Source organism: Struthio camelus, chromosome 3, assembly GCF_040807025.1.
Source record: "Struthio camelus isolate bStrCam1 chromosome 3, bStrCam1.hap1, whole genome shotgun sequence".
NCBI classification, from domain to species: domain Eukaryota; kingdom Metazoa; phylum Chordata; class Aves; order Struthioniformes; family Struthionidae; genus Struthio; species Struthio camelus.
In genome coordinates this window covers 134,896,889-134,920,948 of record NC_090944.1, presented here as the reverse complement: position 1 = coordinate 134,920,948, position 24,060 = coordinate 134,896,889, and the positions used below count along the sequence as shown (strand labels likewise).

Here is a 24,060-nt window from a genome sequence, read left to right as displayed (position 1 = left end):
GAGCAAGCCGCCTCGAGGCCCCGCGGGCCCTCCGCTTGTTCTCCGGAGGGTGTGAAACGGCTGCCGGTAACGACAATAAAAGCCAATTATTAACTAGCTTCCGTTTGGTCAGCAGGGGCCTCGGTTTGTCGCTTATATTGGGGAAGAGCCGCTTGCGCGCAGACGTTGGGAGACACCAGAAGGGTGAAATTTTAAATGGGAGACTTCGTAAAAATAAAGGCATACAAGGCTTGTATCTGTTAAAAGCAAATTTGGAAAGGAAGCCCCTTTCGTGCCCTTCACCGTAAAATCTTGTGATTATCTTAAATCCCCAAATGTGGTTTCCTTGTTCGTGTCCTTTTCAACAGAGTGTAAAATAACAGGAGCTTGAAGTTTTAGTGTATTCAAAAATATTAATCCTTTTTCATTATAACTTCTGGTAGTGTTTTAATTAAAGGTATTAGAAGGACTGCCATGTGAGACACATTTTAAAATGCTTGTCCAGTACGCTAGGAATAGCTATGAAATGGATTTTGGACATAACTTGTTCACTTACAGTGAAGCAGACTGAACCGTGTTATTCTTGACTCAGTTTATCATCTGCAGCTTGATCGTGTGTTGCTACAGGATTAAGAGGAAGAACACCTTGGTGCACGTTCTTCACAGTCCATAAGACGTTTAACAAATGGAGGCTGTTTTTAGCAATGTTCAGTGGTGGCTTTTTCTCCTAAAAGAAACCTCTAATTAAAGAAAGCTACATCAAACTTTGATACGCAGATAAAGAAAAGACCTAGAAAATTATTTGTCCGGTTTTGGGAGAGGTTTCCCTTCCCCTGGTTTTGCCCCAACACCGTGTCCCATGTACGCCTGCATAGCGTATTTCAGCCCGTATTTGTATACGCCTTCCTCTGTATGGGCCTTCAAAGATTTACTGCTGAGCACCTCAACAAGACGCATGGCGCCGCTGGAATCGTAGAGCTGGAATCGTAACGTTACACTCTAAAAACTGTATACGTTTAAAAATTGTAAAATGAAAGGTTTTAGAGAGATGTTTTAAAGTGGAGTGATGGGCGCGTCACCGCTTCAGCCGATGCCAGTGCAGCTCATCTGGGTTTGAATAGAAAGGTTTTGTAGATTGAGGTTTAAAAAACTGTTACATACCACGTGGTCCCAGTAGGCTTGTTTAGATCACCAGAGGCCTTGAACAGCTGAAGTCTATGCCTGTTAAAAGGAGTTCGTGCAGTTCTTAGTTTGTGCTTATTCTTTAGGTGGTTATCTTCCTCCAGGCGATCTGGTTCGCTTGTAAGGTGTCCTTAAGTTAGTGCTTTTCCTTTCATAGTCAGTTAAAAAAAAAGGTTTAACAAGTTTCTAAATTCAACTAAAGGTACGGGCATAGAAGCACATGAAGCCAGAGAATTAGGAGAGGCAGGGTTACTGTTCAGAGACACGTGTCCGTACCAGGGAAACGACAGCGTACGCCGGTTTCTCCGCTTGGACAAGAAGGGCAGTTATGTAGGTTTGCTCGCTTTGTTTCCTTCTGAACAGGTAGTAGCTGATGTCAGCTAAAACTTTCTGTTTGCTTGTTTGTTTCACTGGCAGTGGGCTGACTGACCAACCGCTCTGGAAGCAGATGGGAAAATCTGTTCAGGTGCCCCTTTTCTTTAGTCCGCAGGACCTCACCTAATTACTAGGTGTGTAGGGTGCCTGTGGCCTAATTCCGCTCCGCCAAACAAGTAATATCCGCTCAGGAATCTGGCTGTTTGCTGCATGCTTTCCACAGATGACTATGTCTTAAGTGTATTTAGTAATTATATAATAAATCTAAATTTATACTGCTATGAACATATGAAAGGGACTGTAAAAGAAATTCCTATTTCATTGCATCTATGCCTTGTACAATCACTGATATACTCCTAACAAAACTTAGGTCCAAGTGTTTCATCACAAAGAGGGGAGATACCCAAGTTTTGTCATTTCTTACTTGACAGGAGAAAAAGTATGTCTTGCTACTATTTGAGGACATACAGAGCCCATGAGGAGAAATCTGTATCCATTACTGCATGTTATTAATGAATGCTTCCCGTTCATTTAGGATTTTTGTGTATAAGAAACTTAGTATTAATAGACTTGTGTGTATGGATTTTTTGAAGTGCCTGCAGCAGTATTTACTTAACTGTAAATTTCCTTTGGAGGTTTTGCAATGCCAGCATTTCAGCAGAAAGCCCCAAGGTGAAATTGTATATACTTCAGATGTCTCAACTGATTATGCCACTAAATAATTATAAATAATATAATGCAAACAATAGCATTATTTAAAAACAATGGAAGATAAATTGATTTTATAATTCTTCTTAATTTAGGTTTTATGAGATGCTAGGTCCTGGATGATTTAAAATGAGAGCGTAGCATATGTGCGCCAACAGGTTGTCACTGTACTAGCTAGGTCCTTCTGCTTCACCATCTAATTGGTCTAAGGACAGAATAGATAAACTACCCCTTTTCAAAGTACCCATAAGACTTATTTACATAGTTTCACTCTCTGTGCTAGAGAGAGAGAGTGAGAGAGAGTGTGTGTCTGTCTGTCTGTCTGTCTGTCTGTCTGTGTACAGGCGTTAAGTGAACTGTAACTACCGGCTTTACAGAACGCTGCAAGAGTTCAGAGAAGCCCAGAGAGCAGCGTGGGAACGGGTTTAAAATCCTGGATAACTGGAAGAAATGACTCCCCCAAGGTGTCAATTGTCCATATGGTGAATTTAAGTGCACTTTTCATTTCCCTGTCAATGAGATGAAAATGAAGTCCTCTCCCTGGGAAAGTGGAGGAAAACTGTCATGTAGTGCAACAGCAGCTTGCCAAAGAGCTCAGGGCAGGTCCTGCAGGAAGCCAGAAAGCTCCCCGGTTTCTGTTACCTTCCTTGCCTCCAGGATTGCACATTAAATACAGGCTAGGGGGGCAGGAGGTGAGACCTGGAGTCTTACCAGATTTTTAAAACAAACAAATAAGTGGGAGAACAGACAACTCTTATTGAGATTATTTCCTTTATTCCTTCTGAGAAAGCAAGGGAAGACTCTGACACCTCACACCTGGCAAAAGCATTTGTACAGGTTTACTGCCTCATGGGCTTTCTTTTGATATGCTGGGCAAAGTAAACAAGTGTAAAATGGACTCAGGGACGGAAAAGCGGAGGAGAAGAGAAAGGACAAGTCCTAGAGAGTGAATTATACGATGCTAGTCTTTAAAGGTTAGGAAAAAGCTGTTTAAAATTGCTGAGTATGAAGCAAAGATCGCCTGGGTCAGCTTTCCAGCGTGACAGCGGTAATCACAGGACCGATAGCTCAGCCTGACAGATGAAGTGTTCAGGAATCCCGATCCCGGGAATGCTCTGTTCTGCTTACGCGCCCGAAAGCAAATTTCTAATCGGGGCTTCCCTTACTGCGTTCGGTCTCTCCCGTCCTCTCCTTTGATGAGCATCTTCATGTGTAGGCACGGCCTTTCTGATGCCAGTAGAGATGAGAGGCTCCGTCTCTGCCGTCCCTTTTGCAACCTGGGCGCCCTGTGAGCCGCAGCGTGCATCTGGGATTTGTTACGAGATGCGTGGGGACCTAGCGCGTCACCGGCAGCCTTGTAAAGGATGAGACCCAGTCGACAGGGAGGATTAGCTGCAAGCAAGAGATAAAAACAAAAACTCATGTTTTAGGGAAGATCCTGGTGCAAAACGTTGCGTGTTTAGTAGGCAAGGAGATAGTCAGGCCTTTGTGTTATTCGTGGTTCGGTGCCCTAGGAAACTGGCAGGGAACTTGGCCTGGTGCTGCCAAACTGTACTTCAGAATCTGAGGTTTCATATGAAAAAGGGGGGAAAAAAGCAAAACAAACAGAAAACCCTCTATACCCTGCAGCTGCAGAGAAAATACTCAGAAACTCACTGTGACCAGAGCTGTGTTGTTGTCTTGAGTCAGCAATCAGCTTGAAGCAATACCTTTGAGAAGAGCGAACTGTGCTGGTCATTTCAATGCATGTGAACTCTGAAGGCTGACATGTTTGCACATCAGCTAGTTCATTTCTCTTCTTTTTTGCAGAAACCTCAGTGTCATGTGAGTTGTTTGAGCAAGTATTAAGATAGAAGAGGAGGAGCAGAAGGGAGGTTTATTACTATTCATGTAAATTATAATAAATGCTAGCCTTCCTTCTCTTCCTTCTCTCTTCACTCTCCTCCCCCCCCCCAAAAAAAAAAAAAAAGCAAGCAACTTTCCAAATTGTGGAGAAAAAAGGGATATTTTCTTTGCCCACCGGAAAAAGCTTTAGTCATATCCGGACTCTTGAAAAAATCAAAACAAAACCCCCTTCTTCCCACTAACTCCTACATTGTCCGTAGTGCCATATGCCCCAACTTACAACTATCCAGCTTTTAATACACTCCACTTCTGCTTTGACAGCTATAAAATGTAGTCGTTGCACAGAGTCAGGAGGCAAATCTGTGAAGCACAAAGAATCAAAAATGTGGTGGTAGTTTAAAGCAAATGTAGCGAATATTGAAGTGAATCTTGTAAGTAAAACTGTATGCTGATGGAATTTGTTCATTTCTGTGTGTCTATTTAAACTTTTGGTCTTGAATTTACCTACAAAGTGCTACAAATTTCCCTTTTGGCGCCAACTCAGAATTTACACTTAGGCTGCAAAATACATGGGATCTCGTACCTGGTGCTCATAATCACCCCGAGGAACCCGTTAATCAGTGGAAAAATTGCGTAGTTATATGCCTCACATCATGTTTGAGCACTGGAGCTCAACATTAGAAAAGCACTGTAATTGCTACCAGCTAGTATTGGGTGAGCCCCACAAGGGTTACCGGAGAGTCCCCTCGTGTCAGATTTGTCTCCAAAGTGTATCTGAAGTACCTGAACCGTTGAAGCATCTGGGAGGCAATACTTTGTCATTGCGCGAGCCAGAAGACCTGTGTAGGAAAGGGCAACGGGATTGTGAAATAATTACTGGCTCTGCATTTAATTTGAGTCAATGAAAATGCCAGAATGATTGAAGTGTTTATGCTGAAGATCCAGGAGTACGATGAGAATAGGGTAATCAAAACCAGGGACATCTTCCTTACGTTTTTTAATATTTCTTTGGGAGGAGATAATGGAGGGCCGTGAGAGTACGGCGAGGGAGTGGAGGAAGGAAAATCAGGATCAGAGGTCACAGCTGTGTGAAGCGGTGGCTTGAAAATGACACATAAAAATAGAAATATGTTTCGCTTGATGGTGATGAATGGATTCCTTGACCTGAGGAGGAAGACTAGAGGTGATGTTGCATTGTGGAGACAGTAATTTGATAGTGGCAGTTACAGGTGAAAAAGTTTGCAGTTAAAAATACTGTGAAAAAATGGCTGGTCTTAATTACGTATGGGCATTCGTGGCCCCAGGACTTGCCTCTGCTTCCCTGCAGCAACTGCTGCGTCACTTCTCAGCTCGCCACGTTTCCGCAGGTGCGGTGCGATGCTCCCGGGCAGATTTCCTTTCCTCCTAGTTCCCACACCGGTGACTTGGCGTTTCTGTGGGCCTCAATCCCCGCAGCTCGGTGGTGGTCTGCGCGCTCCCTTGGCGTTTCCTCTGGCCTCGCCATTCTGCTCTGTTGGCCTCCAAAGGTCGGTGAGCAGATGAACCAGGCTCACGGAGTCTGCATTGCTGTATCCAGGTCTAGATATGTGGTTTCTAGGACCATATATAATCCCCGGAGGTGGGATTAGTCACATCTTGCTCACACATCTCTCGTATCCCAAGGGCAGGAAAACATTTGCCTTCACTTCTCTGCAAGCAATAAAAACCTAGGGTGTCGGCAAGGTTTTACATACTACGGGAGAAAGCGTGTTACGGGTTGCTGGCTGCTGCTGGATTTTGCGATTCCTTGGAGATCTGTCTGCATAAAAGAGATTCTGATCAAGATGAATTATGGAAATGTCAATAACTAATCACACTTTAAAAGGTAGTAAACTGGCTATTAATTTTGAAGGCAGTGCGCCCAGCAGCAGCCTGACCCACCTACCTTTATGTAGCGTCTTCCTCCGTAGCCCAGGGCCTGTGGAGTAGAAGCAACCCGAGCTCACCGACGGGGATCTTCCCGGGCCCGACCAGTGAAAAGTGCTTCTGGAGGCGCCATGCCCCTGGTCCTGGTTGCACGGGAGTCATGTGTGGGCTTCGGTCACCACTCAGCCAAACAAGTGCCTTACGCACGCGCAACACCAGTCCATTTCTCAACTAAAAATACTTAGTGTATTGAAGTTTAGTGTGTTGCAATTAATTCTGTGTCCAGGCACCATAATGCCAAGTCTTACTTTGTTTTGAAAGACTGCATATGGAAAACTGGGGAAAAAAAAAAAAAAAAGGATGAAATGCCACGTTTAGCATATTTTTCTTCTTTCAAAATTCATTGCAAAAATGTGCCAAAAGTTTCTTCTGAAGACACGGGTTAAAAATAAATAACTCTTTCGTACTTCAGATCAGGGTTTAATTGCTTGTCTAAGCAGTTAGGAGTTACCGTGCAGCTAGTATTTACTAAATTCAGATTAGTACAATATCACAAAACCAATGTAGAGATTATGAACTCAAATGCCCCATTTGGGGAAACGCTCTTGTCTGTAGACCCAACCCCCTCTCCTGCCTTTGCTGGACTTGAAGGCTGATTAGTGTTTAGACATTGCTTTGAGATAGTGGTAATGTGCTTTTTAATTAGCATCAATATTTCTAATCTTTTGGGGACTAATAATATGCTGCTTTTTTTTTTTTTTTTTTTTTTTTACCCCTTGACTGTTGACAGATGGCCACTTATTAAACATCAATAAAATTCTGACATCAATCATTTTTGTGCTTTTTAAAATATGCTCGTGATTTAAAGCAATTGATATATATAGGAAGAAGGTTTCTCACAGCAGCTTGGTTTGACTTTGATGCAGTGCTGAAACAGCGTTTAGTGGAGGCCTTGTTTTTTAAGATGCTTTAAGGATAATCTCGGGGGCCTCGCTAACTCGTAGTTTCAGCATATGTGTGTATATTAAAAGTGAGTCTTGTATGGAAGTTTTCTGAATACTTGTGAGACATAGCTGCTATTGAAACATTTAGAAACTTGAACTTTTAAAAAATCTGTGCTCATATGGAGAAAGCGTTTCATGCATTTACCCCTGCGTTCACGTTATACGTGTATTTTGAATACAGCAGAAAATGTGAAGATGACTTCTGGTAGGTTATTTGCCGTAATGCTTTATGTGCCGTGGTGCATTCTTGGCTAGACCCTCCAATTTGTCATGTGTGAAGCTTTGTTTAAAGGGTACAATTACGAAATGCGTTGTGTCCTTGTTCATCTTAATAGCAGTGTAAATTTGCAGGAAGGGGCAAAAATTATCTCGCAGAGTTATCAAACAGTGTTTAGGCTTTTTGAATGCTAATTAATTCTGAGCTCAAATGCTGTACCTGCTGTTTAAAAGGCTGGCAGCTTGTATTCATCACCTGAGTGACAGCTGTTCCTAGCCTTTTTTACTTATAGAAAGAGGAGGGGAGGTTAACTCTTTCCATGCTGATGACTGTCCCATTGAAGTGAAAGTTTGAATGCGCTTTGATACGTTCAAAATTTAAATTTGCAGGATTTGGTCTTTGAGATCTGGATGCTGATTTTGACAGCATCTTAGACGAAGTATTGATGATATTATATTGTTAAAAGAAAGTGCTAAAGGTTTTTCTAATACGCTATTAATTTTTCTGGACAGAAAAAAGTTTCTCACATTTGATGTTAGAACTAGATCTTCCACATAGGCTAGAAAAGAACGAAATAACGTTCAAATCTGACTTACAATGCTGTTGCAGGAAGTGAGGAATTTGAAGAATTTTGCTCTTGGAATCAGATCTTTTTGTCTGATATACTTACTGTCAAGGAAAACATTTATTAGTTGTTATTCAGTTAAGTGTTCTGTTAAGCCATTTAGATGTCAGGTGAAATACTTTAATAAAGAAAAGTGTTATATTTTAAATGTTACATTCAAAGATTGAGTTATTTGTTAAACTAAATTGCTCCATACTACAAAGAAATAGTAGTCTTTCTTTTGTAATAAAAAGGGGCTTACAGGCATGCAGATAATTTAATTTAATCTGAGAATGAGTATCATCTAATGCAGATGTTCATATTGGAGGTTTGGAGAGGATTATGCAGTGTGTCTGAATGATTGAGGAAGTGAGATACTAATATTGGATTAAGTTTTTTCTATTTCACAGAAGAACAGATAGCTAAATACCCACTTTAGCTCCATCTATCCATTTCTTCCTGCCCCCCCATAATTAAAACATTTTCATTGTGCTACACTTTCTTTTTGAAAGAAATATGAGAAAAATCAACGGTTGTCTCATGTCAAAGGGCATCACTTAACTGCGATGCCAAACAGATGCCAAACAGAACTTCACAAAGCTTTCAGTTAGTATTAAAATTCAAGGGTAAATTCAAGGGATTTTTTTTCCCCTCCTACTATAAAGGACTGTAAAGCTTGGTATGCATTTTGCAGTACAAGTATTTCAGAAATACTGATGTGCAGTAGTCATGTCATACTAATGACATTTTCATTCTCATTTTGGAGGCCCTTTATCTTTTGGGAAGCTCAGAGTGGACTTGACGAATGCCTTTGGGATCTGAATCTGCTCACATAGGCTTTTACGCGTTTTGATTCAGCAAATCTCATTAAGCATGTATTTAACTTTCAGTGTTCACTAAAAGTTCTGTTGACTTCAATAGCAAATTAAGCACATGTTTAACTGTTGTTTGGCACCTTAGGGAAAGGTGATTAAAATAAAGAACAAAGCTATACTGTTGAAATAAAATTTTAACTCATTAAAATCCAGTAGATTGGCTGACAGTTGCCTTGTAGTTAGCTGGCTTTCTTGTGCATTTTAGAATATCAACCTCAGTATATTAGCTAGAGATTTCTCTTGTGACAGTACATTTCCTTTTACTCTGACCTCCTGTTCTGTTCTTGTATATAATCAGTGATTATAATTAGTGACTGAAAATGCAAACTGGAGAATATGAAGTTTACTAAGCTTGTTTACAAAGTGTTATTGAAAATGTAAATTATTTTTAAGATTTTTTTTTGATGCCAGTTATTCAAACATTTTTATTACTACTCATTAACTTCAAAAGATGTTTTTAGTCCCCAGACAGGTGATATTTTGAAAGGTATTTTCATTAAAAAAGCACAAAAAGGCTTTAGCACTATTATCTTCATATTCTTTGTGTGTGGTCATTGCATGTATTAATTTATCTGGAAGCTGATAAAACAGAGTGATTAAAAAGCATGCTTTAAAAAGGCTGAAATTTAGCTTTGGTATTAGCATGTAAAATACTGTAATGAACCCAGCAAATATTAAGATGCACAGCAGCGTGTAGTTCTGTCCTTAGCATGTTATTTATTAAAAAGTCTCTCAACATGTTTAAATTTTGTAATATATTTTCCATCCCTTCCCCAACTCCTATTCTTGCAAATACATCATGTCTCTGAGAGTAGAGGAGATCTGTATCCCTGTAATCCATGGACAGAAAGTTCTGAAATAACTCCGTAAAGATTCAGAAACTAGAAGATTGCTTAAATGCTCGGAGGAGTGGGGTGGGCTGCTTTTTTTTTTTTTTCTTTAGTTGACCATAGAGAAATACCAGACCAAGACTGGAATATTTTGGGAGGCTGGACATGTCCTCATTAACTTAGCCAAGTTCCTGTCCTGCAGACTTTTATCTGTAGACCCACAGGGGTAAAAAATGCATAGGATGGCTCCTACAGTTGCACTGTGTGCAAAATTTTATCTCATTGAATTCCTGGAGTGAGTTATTTGGGGTCTGTAGGCTGTCTTCAGCTTCTTGAGATAAATCCGAATGATAAATCTACATAGCTGTTGCTACTGTGGTGTTAAAATCTTACCTCAGTTCAGGGTCAATGTGCACACTGACTCAGACGAAGAAACCTTCAAGTCTACTGACTTGTGTATTAATTCTTAACTATTTGGCAAAGACCAAATGTAGCATATGTTTTTATCACTTTGGTATCTGTTATGTCTTCAGTTTGAATATTTTATATTAAATAAATTTGGGGGACTGGAAGATTTACTGGGAGCTTGCAACATCCTCTCCGTGTGTGAAGCTATTGCTCTGTTTCCAGAATGGTGCAAAAAGAAAAAAAAATAATCCAAATCCCCAGTGACTGTAAATGAATGCTGAGGGAAGAATAAGAACAGAGCAAGAAGCACAGATTTTGCTTCTCTGAGGTATGCTCTTAATCCCCACCTATTTTCAGCTAAGGGGTTTTCCTGAGGGTCCATAAACTCTGTAAAAATAATAATAATCCCAGTAAAAATAAAGTTAAAAAGTAATTTTAGTTATATTTGAATCTTGTATTCACCTTCTTAATCCACATTAATATCAATTTTTAATGTCCAGTATTACATTAGATCACCCTCAAGACTAGCCATTACTTTGCACTTAGAGGATTCGCTAAGCTCAGCCTCAATCTCTTTACTTGTTGAAGAGCGAGGTCATTGCATCAGCATTGCTATTTATTTTCACTAACCACTTTTAGAGATGCTGTTTTTCTGAAGAATGAGTTAAAATAACAACCAGAAGTAATCCCAAAACCCAAAAGAAAGAAATATACTACCTCACAGGGAAATGTTATATTTTCTGTGATTAAGGACCATTGGAAAGAAATAGATGGGTTCAGTATCTTTGAGGAAACATTGCTGTCACTAGTGTTTAAAGCATGTTCTGAAATGTATGACAAACTGTGGAGAGCTGGTACTTAATCAACTGTTTATTGCCTTTTTTGCTCATGCCATTTTATGAACTGCAGGTCCAGAGCTGTTCATACATGTAGCAATCAGCGGGTGGCTAATGCAAGCTGTATTTACTTGTCCTGTAACACGGTTACCTTTGAGGTCTGTGTAACCTAGCAGGTGGTGACAAGCCTGGCTTGTGACATCTTTTGAAACAGAATCAAGCCCCCAAATGACAAATGGATATGACAGGGTGAAAACTGGAAGTTTTCTTAGAAGCAAAGCGAATACAGTTCAGATAGAAAGCATTTTGCTTACTCCCTCCGTGACATAAGAATTTGACCCTTCAAGGATCTCTTCCTAAGCCTGGGAGGTTGTATGGAAAGGAGGTACTGGTGTCATTGTACATTAGTGTCCCTGAGTTGGGTCTCATTACCAAGGCACCTTCAGTTCTTTAATTATTTGACCTGCCATGATTAATAGAAAGACTATCTAGGGAAGTTAATTGAGTGTGACGTTTTTGGTGGTAACTTGATGTGCTCCCAAATTAATTGCAATAAAATAAAATAAAAGTAACCCTCTCCCCAATCTGTTCTGTTCCTTGCATCTTGACTTGGTCGATGAGTTCTTAGCCATTACTTGTGGCCTTGATATTTAAATTAGGACATGTGAAATAAAGCTAATATTTTTGGCCAAAAAAAAAAAAAATTCTCTCAGGTGCTTGTGAATATTTTAATTATATTATTAAATGGTAAAGGAAAATGTTTTAGTTTTTTTTTTTTTTTAATTTCTTTTTAAAACCAAAAAATAGTAGTCAACAAATAGAAATCCACTGCAGCAAAATACCATCCTATTACTATTCGTGCTACTCTGCTTACAGACTGCTGTCAATATGCAGTGTCTCCTGGCAAGGAAGCTTTTGTTTGTCATGGGAACAAAATGATTGCTCCTCATTTTTCTTGACTGCTGAGCTCTTTAAGTGAAAAGCATTTTGATCCTGGAATAAATATTGATCCTCTTTTTTCTGTCTCTCTGAGAAAATTAATTTAGTGTGAGTTATATTCACCCAGGTGAGGTAAGGGCAGCTCCAGACCCAACAGGCTACTTAAACCTGTGACACAGGTGGGTATGCAAGAAGTGTCTTCATTACCCCAGGGTCAACATGTATATGCTGACTCTTTTGAAGTGCGTCTCCGGGGGAGAGCAAGGGAGGCTTCCTGGGCTCTCTCTGTAGCAAAAGTAGGACTGCAAACTATTTTTTCAGTCAATAGGGACTAGAATCTACTTTTCTTCATTCCTATCCTCCTTCCTCCCCTTTCTGAGTTGTTCTGTACCCTAAAACCAGGTGGCCTGGGGAAACGAAGGGCAGCCATGCAGTGTGCCCTCTGGGGACAGCAGTGGGACAGATGGAAGGATTTGCATTTCTCCGTGCTGATGTTTAGCACACAGAAATCCTTTCCATAGTACTTTGAGAGAAAAGTAGAGAGGCTAGGAAAAGGCAAGGCTTTCCTGCAGCAATCTGTAAACAGGCTGACAATTCAGAGGAAAGCATGCAAAATATTGAGTTAAGGACTTTGGGGATATGTTTTCAAAACTCAATATACATTGCCATGGTCGCTCTTCAACTAATAGGGTATATGCACGTCCTGAGGAGCTCAGTGGCATATTCTTGATAGGCAAATTGAAATAATAGGCAAGAGCAATGGGAAGGGTTAGAGAGATTTCTTTAGAGGACTGCGCACTTCCACGTTCTTCACTTTGCTGCTGTCTTAAAGACATTGCTGCAGGAAAGAGCAAAGCCTTTGCATAAGACTGGATAGACAGATAGTATTTGGCATCAATCTGTGTCCATGTGCACACGTATTAGATTCAGTCCATAAGCCCTTGTTACTATAGAAATTATATCATGCAAGTACCAAATTTCTCCTAACCTAAAATTAGCTTTCATTAGTCTGTTAGTATGCACAATACATAGATAAGATTGATTCTGTTTAGAGAGAGATACCTATGCTGGTTTGATTTGGCCATTTTAAAAGCAGTAATTAGTGTTCTAAGAAACTAATAGTGAAATTTCTTGCAACGTGATAAGCACTGATATTTGTAAAACCTGTGTAATTTCTTCTAAAATGCTGAATCACTGTATATTATTGGAAAGCCATTTTTAGATTTTTAAGTTCTGTATGCTGGTCTTTGTATTACAGTATTGGCCATTTCCTTAGTAAAGTATTTTGAAGAGGTGAAGAAAAGCAATAACGATTGTACATGTCAAGCACAATGTTATCATCATGCTTTTGTTCCAGAGTCAATACTATTGAATTAATATTGAGTTCTCATTTCATTTCATTTTTGATTTTGACTCTTTATGTGTTTTTTTTTTTAAATAAAACAGCCAAAAACCCAGCTAGCATATAAATAGAACTCATTCCTACTGTGTCTCAGAAGCAGAGCATAATCCTGCCATTGACTTTATGAAAACAGGAGAGTATGAGAAGATTTTAAGCTAAAATGAGGACTTTCATACAGCCTATATTATTTCTGCTCAAGGAAATGCATTTGTGGGAAAAACAGAATTGTTCAATTGATAATTTATGAGATTAAGTACTAACGTCAGACTTTGTTCTACGGTATGGAGTAACACAAGGAAAATACCAAAATATCAGAACACCAGCAACAGAACTTTGTTGAACTTGTAGATGTTTTCAGAAAGGAGATCTAAAAATTGATTAAACCGCAATGAGTATTTGAGGCCTGTCCATGTGAGGTATAACAAAAACAAGCTTTAATCAACTTGGCTATTTTCCTCAGAAGGATTTTCTCTAAAGAGAAAGACACAATATTTACGTGCAAAAGCAATTGGATATTTTTAGAATTATTTTAGGTTCCTTTATAGTAAGGCTCTGCATGGTTAGAAAATAGATAGAAATTAAAAAAGGTAAACAGTTTGTCCCATATGTGTGATGTGGTCTTCCAGGATAAAATTACAGTGTATTTCCTTTTAAGTGCAGTGTTCATTTGGGAGTAAATTAATTAGGGCTAAGATGATAACTATCTGCTGTTGTTCTGCACTCATGACATGGTAGGACACTAGGGATCTACGTGCAAAACATATTGGTACATCAAAAAATACATAAAATGTCTGTGCTTACTGGTTCTAGAGCTGTTACGTGATACCTTAAATAAATGACTTAATTCCACATTCAAAATACCCAAGGGTCTAATAGTCTTGAAATGATTGCAAGTACTCTATTCATTTCTATTATTGTTGTTATTAACTCAGACTGCATTAATTTCAGAGCTCTTTCCTCATTCGAGAGGCTTTCCCCACGAGACAGGAAGATGCTCTGTGAACTGGGCCCTGCCTGCTCTACTACTTTATCTTTACTGAGACTTGGACGACTAAAGATGACCCTGATGTAAACTGAGCATCCTGACATGACTCTTAGTTAGGGGTTTCCTCCGTGATCTCTACTGATGGATGGGACATATGTGGAAATTTTCTCAATGGGGTCATGATATGGATTCCTTAGTTATTCGGTACCTGCTGGAAAGCTGTGTGGTTTCCTTGCTTCTCTTTGAGAGATCAAAAATTCATGCAGCAGAAAGGTTACGACTGTCAGTGATTGAAGCGTTCCGTTAAGACAACAGAGAACTACACGAGTTTTCCTTTGAACATAGAATATCCTTGCGCTTGGTATCTGTATTTGTCTAAACACAATTTTATTTCTATGCTTATTCCAATTATCCTTTACCATTTTGTTTTGAAGCATTTTTTCTGCTTTATAATTAAGCTAATTACAAAACATTGTTCTTGCAACAATATTGAGTGTAAAGGTATGTGTTTCTACATAAATGTTCTTCTGTATTAGGACTGTGGCAGTACTGTCTGAATGAGGTGGATGAAAAATCGAGTGCTGAATCTTTTAAAAATGCATTTGAATGCTATCTCAAGGCAGATATTATGAGGAATGAACATAGCCAGAGTTTAATCATAAGCTTTTCCCTTTCCTGACAGTACTGACATTTACTTGTTTCTGCACAAATAGATGAATCATAGCTAACGAGTTGTTTTGATGGTTTATAGTGTTAATGCAAAACTAAGGCTCATATATTTTGACCCTGTACCTCTGGATTAACTGTAGAAAACTGAAAGCCTAGAAGCTGATGATTTGCAAAGACATAGAAGCTGCTCTAGAAGTTGCCCCATGCAGTAGGCTTCAACGTGGAGCAACAAGCTACTGGTGAGCCATGGGTGACTGTACGTGGAGCCTGCAAGCCAGTCCATCATCTGGTGGATGTTTATGAGCCTAATATTTATGTTTATAAAAATATGTTTATATTTATAAGTTGAATATTTAGTAACACTTATTTCACCTAAAGCTTCACCTGTGGCTCTTAATGTAAGTTAAATTGAATAGTATTATGTGATCCCGGTGAATTTGATTCACAGCAGGATTTTTAGTGAGAGGGTTTCACAGCAATACTTCTGCACTTCTAGCTATCTACTTGTTGGTCCAAATATCTTTTGTTTGGACAAGAAAGAGAAATGTGAGTTTGTGAGGGAGGATTGAGCAGACAGCGGCTGAAGTTGAAAGTATTGAAGTTGAAAAAATTAAGTTGAAAATATTTACCTGTTCCAGTTTTAGCACCTCTATATTTTCGTGTGAAGAACAAAGTAAGGGAGTACGGTGTTTTAAAGTGTGTGGATTTGCACTTGCGACATGTTGTTGGGTACTGAAACAAATTTTTGGTTCCAAAGTTGGCTTACAGTAGTTTGGGAAGTGTCTTATTAAGTATTTCTCTGGGAAGTAATATTAGACTTTGTGTGCAGTTCACCTCAGGTAGCAAATTTAGCCCTTGAACCTCCATGTTTCTGTGATTTTAAAAATATTTTGCTGTATGCGGGGCTTTTTGTAAAGAAAGTGGATATCTAACCCGAAGGTCATGTGCTAGACTTCAAGTTTAACCTTTTCATTTTACTTGACACTGTAGAAGAAGATAAGGGGAAAAAGTTGTCAGCGAGTTTACGCAGAGGATGGAGGGTGGTGGTGGTGGGGATAATGACTTCAGTGCCGATTCGCTTCCTCCTGCTGCAACAAGGCACCTGTAGTTTCTGATGGGTGTAACCAGCCTGCGGGAAGCTTTCGTTCCCATAAACCACAAGTAAGTCAGCAGATCATTTGGGAAATAAGAGAGACATCAGAGCTAGACTTGTGATGACCTGTTTTTAAAAAAAAAAAAAAAAAGCGGACATGGTGAAGGGGAGCGATGAGGAGAAGGTGAGGAAAGGTTTTAGCAGAAGCAGGTATTCTTCTGTCTGTAGGACTGTACAGATAATGCTGCCGTGGTGCCACAAGACATCAGCCAGCCACAGTGACAGGTCTTGGCCTTCCCTGCTGCCTGCAGAGGGGAGAGCCTTTCCACTAACCAGCTCGCAGCTGGCTGGCGCTTCAGGGCGATCGCTGGCAGCAGGGCAGGAACAGGGCTTAATGTTTCTGGGCTGAGATTAGCTTAAGTCTTCTCTTATATAGTAGCTTCTTACGCCATAGTATTCAGGCAAATGTGTATAGTGTAACAGTACGTCAGTTATTTTGTCTAGTAATCAGACTCTTCATTTTGTGCTGCGGGAACAAATATCTTTTTCAATTACTTTAATATGCTACACTCTCTAAATTAGAGGGTCTATAGACAGCATATAAACAGCACTCTGCAATATTATTTCAGAAAATGAATAGCATGTGTGTTCTGTCCGCTCTTCTCCAAGACAAACTGCAGAGTGACTTAGATTCATGTTATTTGCTTCCATATGAGCAGCTCTGAATACGAGTCCATTCTCAAGAATTACATTTGCTGCTTGTGGAAGCCTGCGTGTCCATTTGACATGCTTTCGGTGGAGAATTGCTTATCCATGCCTGATCCTGGCTGGTTTCACCTTCCAAAGGAAACTAGCATAGGTCAAATGTTGGCAAGATGGATTGAAAAGTGTTTCCAGCTGATCAAAATGCTTTTGGTAACTAAGTGGGGGAATTTGAAATCTAATCTATTCTCAATGGAAAAACAGCAAATAGTCCGTGTTTCAACATGAACAAGCTATTGCAGTATGTAAAACAGTGACATATATGAGTTTTTCAAGCAAAAAAGACCAGGAATCAACCAACTTGGCATAAGAGGCACAAGTACAAAATGGAGCACGGTGTGCCAAAAGAGCTCTCTTGTTGGCTGGTTCATAACAATGCTAATGCCCACACCTGCACGTGAATGCCTCTAGACCTCTCTTCCGTCTCCAGTTCTTATGTTTTTTGTTTCTGGCATTTCTGATTTCCTGTTTCTTTTGCTTCCCAAAATCTCGATATTTTCCTTTCCATATTTTCCCTCTGCTTATTTGAATATTCAACATTTCCATCTTTTCTGTTTTTCTGATCTGAGCATATTTTCTTTTTCCTGTTTCGCTCCTGTTCATGATGTGGTGGGTTCTTCCATATGCTTTTTCTTCACAAGGACTTCCCGGATCATCTGACCCTTTGAGTAAAGAGGGCATTCTCAGTTGTTACCTGTCCCCTCTGTACACGGGAGAGTGTGTGCTGGGAGCTTAGCAGAAGAAGAGTGTGCCTGACTGGATCTAGACTGTTTTATCCCTCCCTGATTTTATTAGCTGCTTTTCCTTGCCCTCCGCTCTCTCCACTCACCTCTGGCTGTAAGCAGAGCGTAAGTCAAAGTTAGGGCAAATGTGTTTCAGGTTTCCTGTTGAAAAACAGAATAATGATGGAGATGTGAGTCAGAGACACGCTGCTTCATGGATTTGGAGATGCAGTCTGAAATGTCTAGGCAATGAAGTGTCCAGGAGAAAAGGAAAGCAGAAAAAAGCAGCAGGCTTGCACTGCTCCGGCATGCGAAGCTGCTCCTTCATGGCTAATGAAATCCCTTGTTATTTTCATTGCCTCCCAATCCCTTTGCACATTACAGATTTCTGAGTCAAACTGCTGTGTGCAAATTTCTAGCATAAATTCAGTGCTAAATGACACTTGCAAGGAGTCCTTACAGCTGTATGCGCGAAATCTTGACAAACAGTTTTAAAATTTCATTTTCCTTGACAAAGACAATCAGCAAGGACAGATTTGTAGAGTACAGAAACAATCTTGTTTGACTGTCTTGAGCAAATTCACCTACTACTGACTGAGTACGGTGAGTAAGTGGAATTTCTAACAAATCCTATTACAATGGGTCAGACATAATGTCTCTAGTTGCACTTATTTTTTGGAAGACTTAGTAGAGGTTTATTTTAACGCAACCGTTTTACAGTGCTTAGAATATCTTCATACTCTGGTTTGCTGCTACTATAGATAATGAATGGCCACTTAGTTAATGTGTGACGGCGCTTAACAATACACATCTCCCAAAGTTAAGTGTCCTTATGCCTTTATATGAGAACTGACCTTCAGGAACAGTAAACATATTGTTTGGCAACAAGTTAATTACAGACTTTATCTTCCAAAAACATTCATGTCACGGGTGGGATAATTAAGATGTCCTTGCAAGTGAAAAAAGTTCTTGAGTTATAGTAATGTTCCAAAGTAGGTGTTAGAAACTGAGGTCACAAGAGTATTACAAGGGCTGCGTACTCATGTTGTTTTGACTAAATGATTGTCCTTTTTAGGCTGTATAAATGAAAGATGGACTTTATTGATATGTGTAGTGATATATTCCATAAGTTTGTGAAAAAACATAGGGATTTGGGTTGTGCAGGGGTATGATGGACAAGCAGAACTGATTTTATTTGATTTACTGGGGGATTCATTGCTAGGGTTTATTTTGCTTTTCTCCCCTTTCCTCCTTTTAAGGCCTGCACCTTTAGTTAAATGGTTAGGATCATGTTGGCCCTTTCCAGTCTTACAATGTGAACTTCATGGTGATAAATAGCTAATTATTTGCAATTGAATTAGGCTATGAATTTAAAGATGACAGAAACAGATGTACCGGTGATTACCTTCAATGCATTGCTCAGGGGATCTAAGTTTAACATAGTATAAATACTGCCCAGAAACATTATTTCTGAAGTGGAACAGTGCAACTATTGAAGGATCTCACTGCGATGTTAATGAGTTCTGCAGTATCTGAATATCCTCCAGACTAATGCATCTCAGCTTTGGCACTTGTGTTTTGCTTTGATTTTTTCCTGAAGAATTCAGAGACGGAGAGGAGGAGTGCTGCAGCGGTGAGAAGCAAAGTCTCTATTCTGGCATTTTGAATCTCCTCATTGTAGTGAGAAGCATATGTTTTGGATGAAGTCCTTAAGTATTTTTTTCAGACTGTGCATTCAAACGAAGACACTGAGCATTTTAGATGACGGATACCCAAGGTGGGCATGTGGTGGGAAAAGATTGTTTTCAATAAAATGCCCAGCATATGCAATTCGGTTCTGTGGGACCTCCTTCAACAACAGTGCTTATCAGATGGCTGAATTATGATATGATGGAGCAGGTTAACTATCCCCACATGCCTTCACGTTAACGCAAAACTAGCAATGAACAAATTCACTAATGTAGGGTTAAAATCGGAATTGCAATATCTGAAAAATCATAGACTCTGCACATGTTATTTTTCTGAAAATGTGATTCAGGAGATCATCTATCTACTAATCACATAATTCTCAGCTAGGATTTTCAATTTCAGTTTTTCTATTTGGGAACTTTATGTTGCAGCAGAAATAAGTCATTCGTTTTTTTAGTGGATGGTACAATTTTGGACCATCAAATACCTTGAGAATCAGTTTTATTTTCTTAAAATCAACAAAACATTCGCTAAGTGTAGCCAAGGTACATTGCTGCTAGTCAGTCATATGTTGCAAAAATGCTACAGGACTATGAATGATTGAAACAAACACTTTTGAGACCTATTTCCATGAATACATTCGTGCTTCAAATGATAACATTTAAACAGCCCAGCAGTTGAGAACAACAGAAAAATGGAATCTAAGCACAAAGACTTTGATAACTATGCCATTCAAGTGTAATGTAACACGGTTAACACCCTGGTATCCGACCAATACAGTAATACACAACGTGCCCAGAGTGAATTTATGTAAAATACCAGGCAATGGAGTAACATTTTCAAAATGCTTAATTGACCGAAGAGCCTGTGCAACTGACTCTCTTGGGAGGTAAATTCCCATCTTTACAGGTATTAAAATGTTGTCTGTAGAGATGTGGGCGTGCTGTGCGCAAGAAAAGTGAAATATCTCGTCCGGATTCCTACGTTATTAAGTGGCGCTGGTTTGTGACTTCTACTGTGCAGATCAGAATTGCGGGATTCCCTCATCGCCAGCCCTAACCCGCTCCTTTAGTTCATGGGAGCCCCACAACTTATTTTCAAGTTGTCTGTGTTGCTTAGCAGGTTTATTTGTGTTTTTTACTGTAGCTAGCGTGGCTTTGCTGCACTGTATTTGAGGTGAATTTTTCTGTACAACTCGGTGCAAGTACGTGTTCTGATGATCCCTTTCTTTTTAAATCGAGCAGTTTAATACCTGCTTCTGTCACTGTTAAACGGAGATGAGAGCTTTGACCTATTTTTAAAAAAGCTTTAAGGATTTTTCACTTTGTGAGCCCCAGGAGCACAGAGTTTTAGACACTGTGCATTAGGTAGTTGCCATTAGGGTTTGCTGGGGCATACGCTAATGATGTTTTTCTTGTAATTGTTTTCTTTTGAAACAGGACTTAGTGGAATTTTTTCTTCTCATAACCTGCTAGTAGTCTCTAACCTTGTTATTGCTGTTGTGCTTTTGACTTTAACCTGTGGTGTTGGCTTCAGTTTTGTTATATCAAAACTACTTGGATACTACTAAAATGTATAGATTATTCCGTTTCATGTGCATTCAAGCACTAAGCATGAAAGTTGATGTGTATATGATTACAGTTATTTCTAATGTGACATTTACCCCAGAACTATTTTAGGTTGTTGGCACTGGAAAAAAAGAAGTGTTTTGTTAATGCTATCCTCTATTCAGTGGCTTTGACGGTACTTGTTGCAGATGTTTCAGATTACTGTCAAAACTTCATTATCAGTGATAATATACTAATGCATTAAGCTGACGTAGGGGATGACTGAGTGACTATTGCAATATATAATTAGGCTGGTGAAATATGATACGTTTCCACTGATCCTACACAGCCTTTAAATGAAATTTGTTTGAGACTGAATTCCTTTGTTGCATTGTTACTGTTCCCAGAGTGACTGCTACCACTTTTTTCAGACTCCTAGTAGGGTGGTATGAGTGCATTAAAGAAACTCCTTGTTATACAGCTACAAATATGCGATATGCTTTTAATGCTCATATCACTGGGAATAATAATCCCATTATAGAATTAGCAGAAGTGTATCTCTGTCTAACCCAAATATGTCAAATCAAAATACATTGTATATTACTAGTATTTACAAGCATTAAGTGATTTGAGAGCTATGGCGTCGACCAATTTCTTGCCTGTATAAACAAAAACATTGTTTGCAGGGATGTTTGTCTGCACAGTAAAGAGCCGAGATGTTAAGGGAATCGTTCCAATAGCTGTCAGTTTCTTCCTGAGAGTTTGATAATTGAAAGGTTTGGGTTTTTTTTTTTTTTGTTTCTTTTCGTTTTCAAAGGAAGATGGTTTCAATTATCCAAAGCTAGTGGAATGTTTAACTACCCCTCTGCTATCGGTGGACTTATTTACATTGGGATTTTGACTAAATTGCGATTGCACATATCCAGATGTTATCTGCCCTGGTGACTTTTTTTCATTTGCCTTGGCAAAGGATTTTATGGTAGATTGCTCTTTGTCAGTTTTCACATTAGCTATTGCAGGCTACATTTAGACTTCTTCTCTTTCTTAAACTCCTTCCACTACGCTGTTAACTCCTAAACTTTTGCACTTCTTTTCTAAGAGTGAATCCTCATTTTGCAATAGGCTCCGTAAAGACTTCGGGTAGGGAACGTAGTATGTTGTATGCTCTGCATGGCTATACACCCAACTAAGCAATTGCTCAGTTTTATTTCTTAGTATAGCTCATAGCCTCGTACATGTTGGGAACGTACTGCCATTTCTGTAAGGCCAGCTAGCACCCTTAATTTTTGCCCTGTGTAAAAAGAACGGTGGTGTTAATGCTGCCCAAGGGGCCACACAGGAGCTGACCAGGGACGAAGAGATTGATCCTTGCTGCAGCTTTTCTCCATGGTTAAAGTGAAAAAAAGCCAAAATCCCAGACAAAAGAACAAAATCCAAATGAACAAAAGCCAAAGCAAACTTTTCTTGCTCTTGTTCTCTGTTTCTGCTTTGCGATGTTTGGGAGCAGAGGAGTGTCTGAAGTGCCTCTGCTCTGCAGCGGCCTTCGGTGAGGCTGGTGGCGAGCTTTTCCTTGCCTAAAACTGCTCACTCTCCGGTGTCCGGTGACCTGCAGCACAAACAGCTCATGCAGAGGAGCAAAGGCCCCTCTTAAAAGTAGCTTACCACAGAGTTACATTGCACAGGCTATCAGCGGGGAATTTTGCAAAATGTTCGCCAGGACTGCTCAGAGGTGGAACTTTAGTATTAAAAAAATAGGAACAGTTGAGCAAAAGAAGCATTTAATTCATGGCTATAATGTCATTTGCCAGCACTGGGGCGGGGGGAGAGAGTGCCTAGCCCAGAAACATGCTTTATAGGATGTGCCAGGTTGAGAAGCAGCTTAAATAAAGCAGTCGCTTTTTTTATGTCTTCTGAGTGCTAAAGACGTAAAGTAGGTGAGCGCTCAAGTCTCAGCAGCGATCAGACAGAGCTGCAGCCAACAGAAACAGGTCCGAAAGTGTAAGATCCTAATGTATGTCTTGGTGAACCTTTCTGCTGAGTTATTTTTCAACCTCCAGACCTTCTGGCTGCAAATTAAAGCCAGTTCGCACTAGTGCTCATGTGACTCACAGCTGCCTACAACTTAACTTCAGAGCTGAACGGAGGTCCCCTTATGAATGTTTATACAGATATAGGTAGATTTAATCCTATTTGCAGGCCTTTAAAATACCAACTTTGTATTTTAAGCCTGGTTGACTTTAATTGCAGGATTTAACTTCAGAAATGTGCTTGGCTCCCCCCCCCCCCCCAATCACAGTAGAAGAAGTGTGAGGTTTCAAAACAGTAAAAGTCATGAAAATTTATACGTTCTTTTAAATATATGATTTAAGCAAATCTTTGGTGTAACCATAGTGGGATTCGAAGCGAGGTGTTTTTAATTGCTGTTATTACTGTTTATTTCGGCAATGCCCGAAGACCGCCTTCGGCCTCGGCGACGTCAAAGCGCGCGGACAAGCGGGTAACCTAAGTAGGCAGGAGTGACTGAGAGTGGTAGAAGTTTGTGGTAAAACCCACAAGCAGCTGAGGTCAGCAAGTAGTTTCACTTTGAATCTGGGAGGGAGGGGAGAAAGGGAGAAGGAAAGTTGGTTATGAAGATGTAAAATAAATGAAAGGGAACTGAGAGTGAAGGGGCCGGGGCGGGGGGAGAGTAAATGGTGCCAGTGGGCACTGAAAGGGAACTGGAGAGATGTGGGAAGGAGGGAAGGCAGAGATGAGCTGCTGACCAGGAGACCAGTCAGCACAGGAAAGCACATCAAAACTTCAGAAATATTTCTGAGTTAAATATCTGCTTTTGGCAGCTTTAGCAGCTGCTCTTACTAGCTGGAGAGTCTGGCGGAGTTTCTCTCTGAGATTTGCCCCCAAGGCCTCGTGTCGGAGAGAGGTGGGGCATCTGCGCTGAACTAACTGCTAGTAATGAATTATTATCAATAATTAGATATTTTTAGATATGTGCTTACAATGTACTTGTACAAGAGGTGAATGCAAAACGTATTCCTGTCCAAGGAAGGTACAGAGACAGGTACGGAGCAAACAAGTAGTATGTTGCAGTGGTGGTGCTGGAGGGTTTTAGGGTATCTCTTTTTCTCCCCTATTTAATTTTATAACAGCGCAAGGGGTTGATGTTGTGAATGAATCAGATTTTCAATAGGCAATTGACTGACTGTGTAATGACCTGATATCTCTGTAAGATTTGCAAGACGTAAGAGGATTATTTTTAAAAGTGGATATGAAAGACGTAACGTGAACATGACCATCCTGTAGCATCTGCTGGGTGGGGAGCTAGCCTACGCTCTTGGCTTTTGTGCAGATTTAAGCAATATAACTTCTAGGTACAGGAACAATTGCAGAGTATCATGAAAAACTGAAAGGATCAATTATCATGTGGTGCCCGCTTTTTTCCTCTCTGAGGACATCAGTATTACATAGATTTTTTTTTTCTTTTTTA

At 39.8% G+C, this 24,060-nt stretch overlaps 1 protein-coding gene and 1 non-coding gene across 14 annotated transcripts in view; both read left to right on the top strand.

Moving 5' to 3' along the window:
- MACROD2 (mono-ADP ribosylhydrolase 2) overlaps positions 1-24,060 on the top strand; it is a 1,003,459-nt gene that overhangs the window by 512,238 nt on the left and 467,161 nt on the right. The window lies entirely within an intron of this gene.
- On the top strand, positions 9,983-10,170 carry LOC138066957 (U2 spliceosomal RNA). Its single transcript, XR_011140666.1, has one exon. It is a non-coding gene; the product is annotated as a U2 spliceosomal RNA (small nuclear RNA).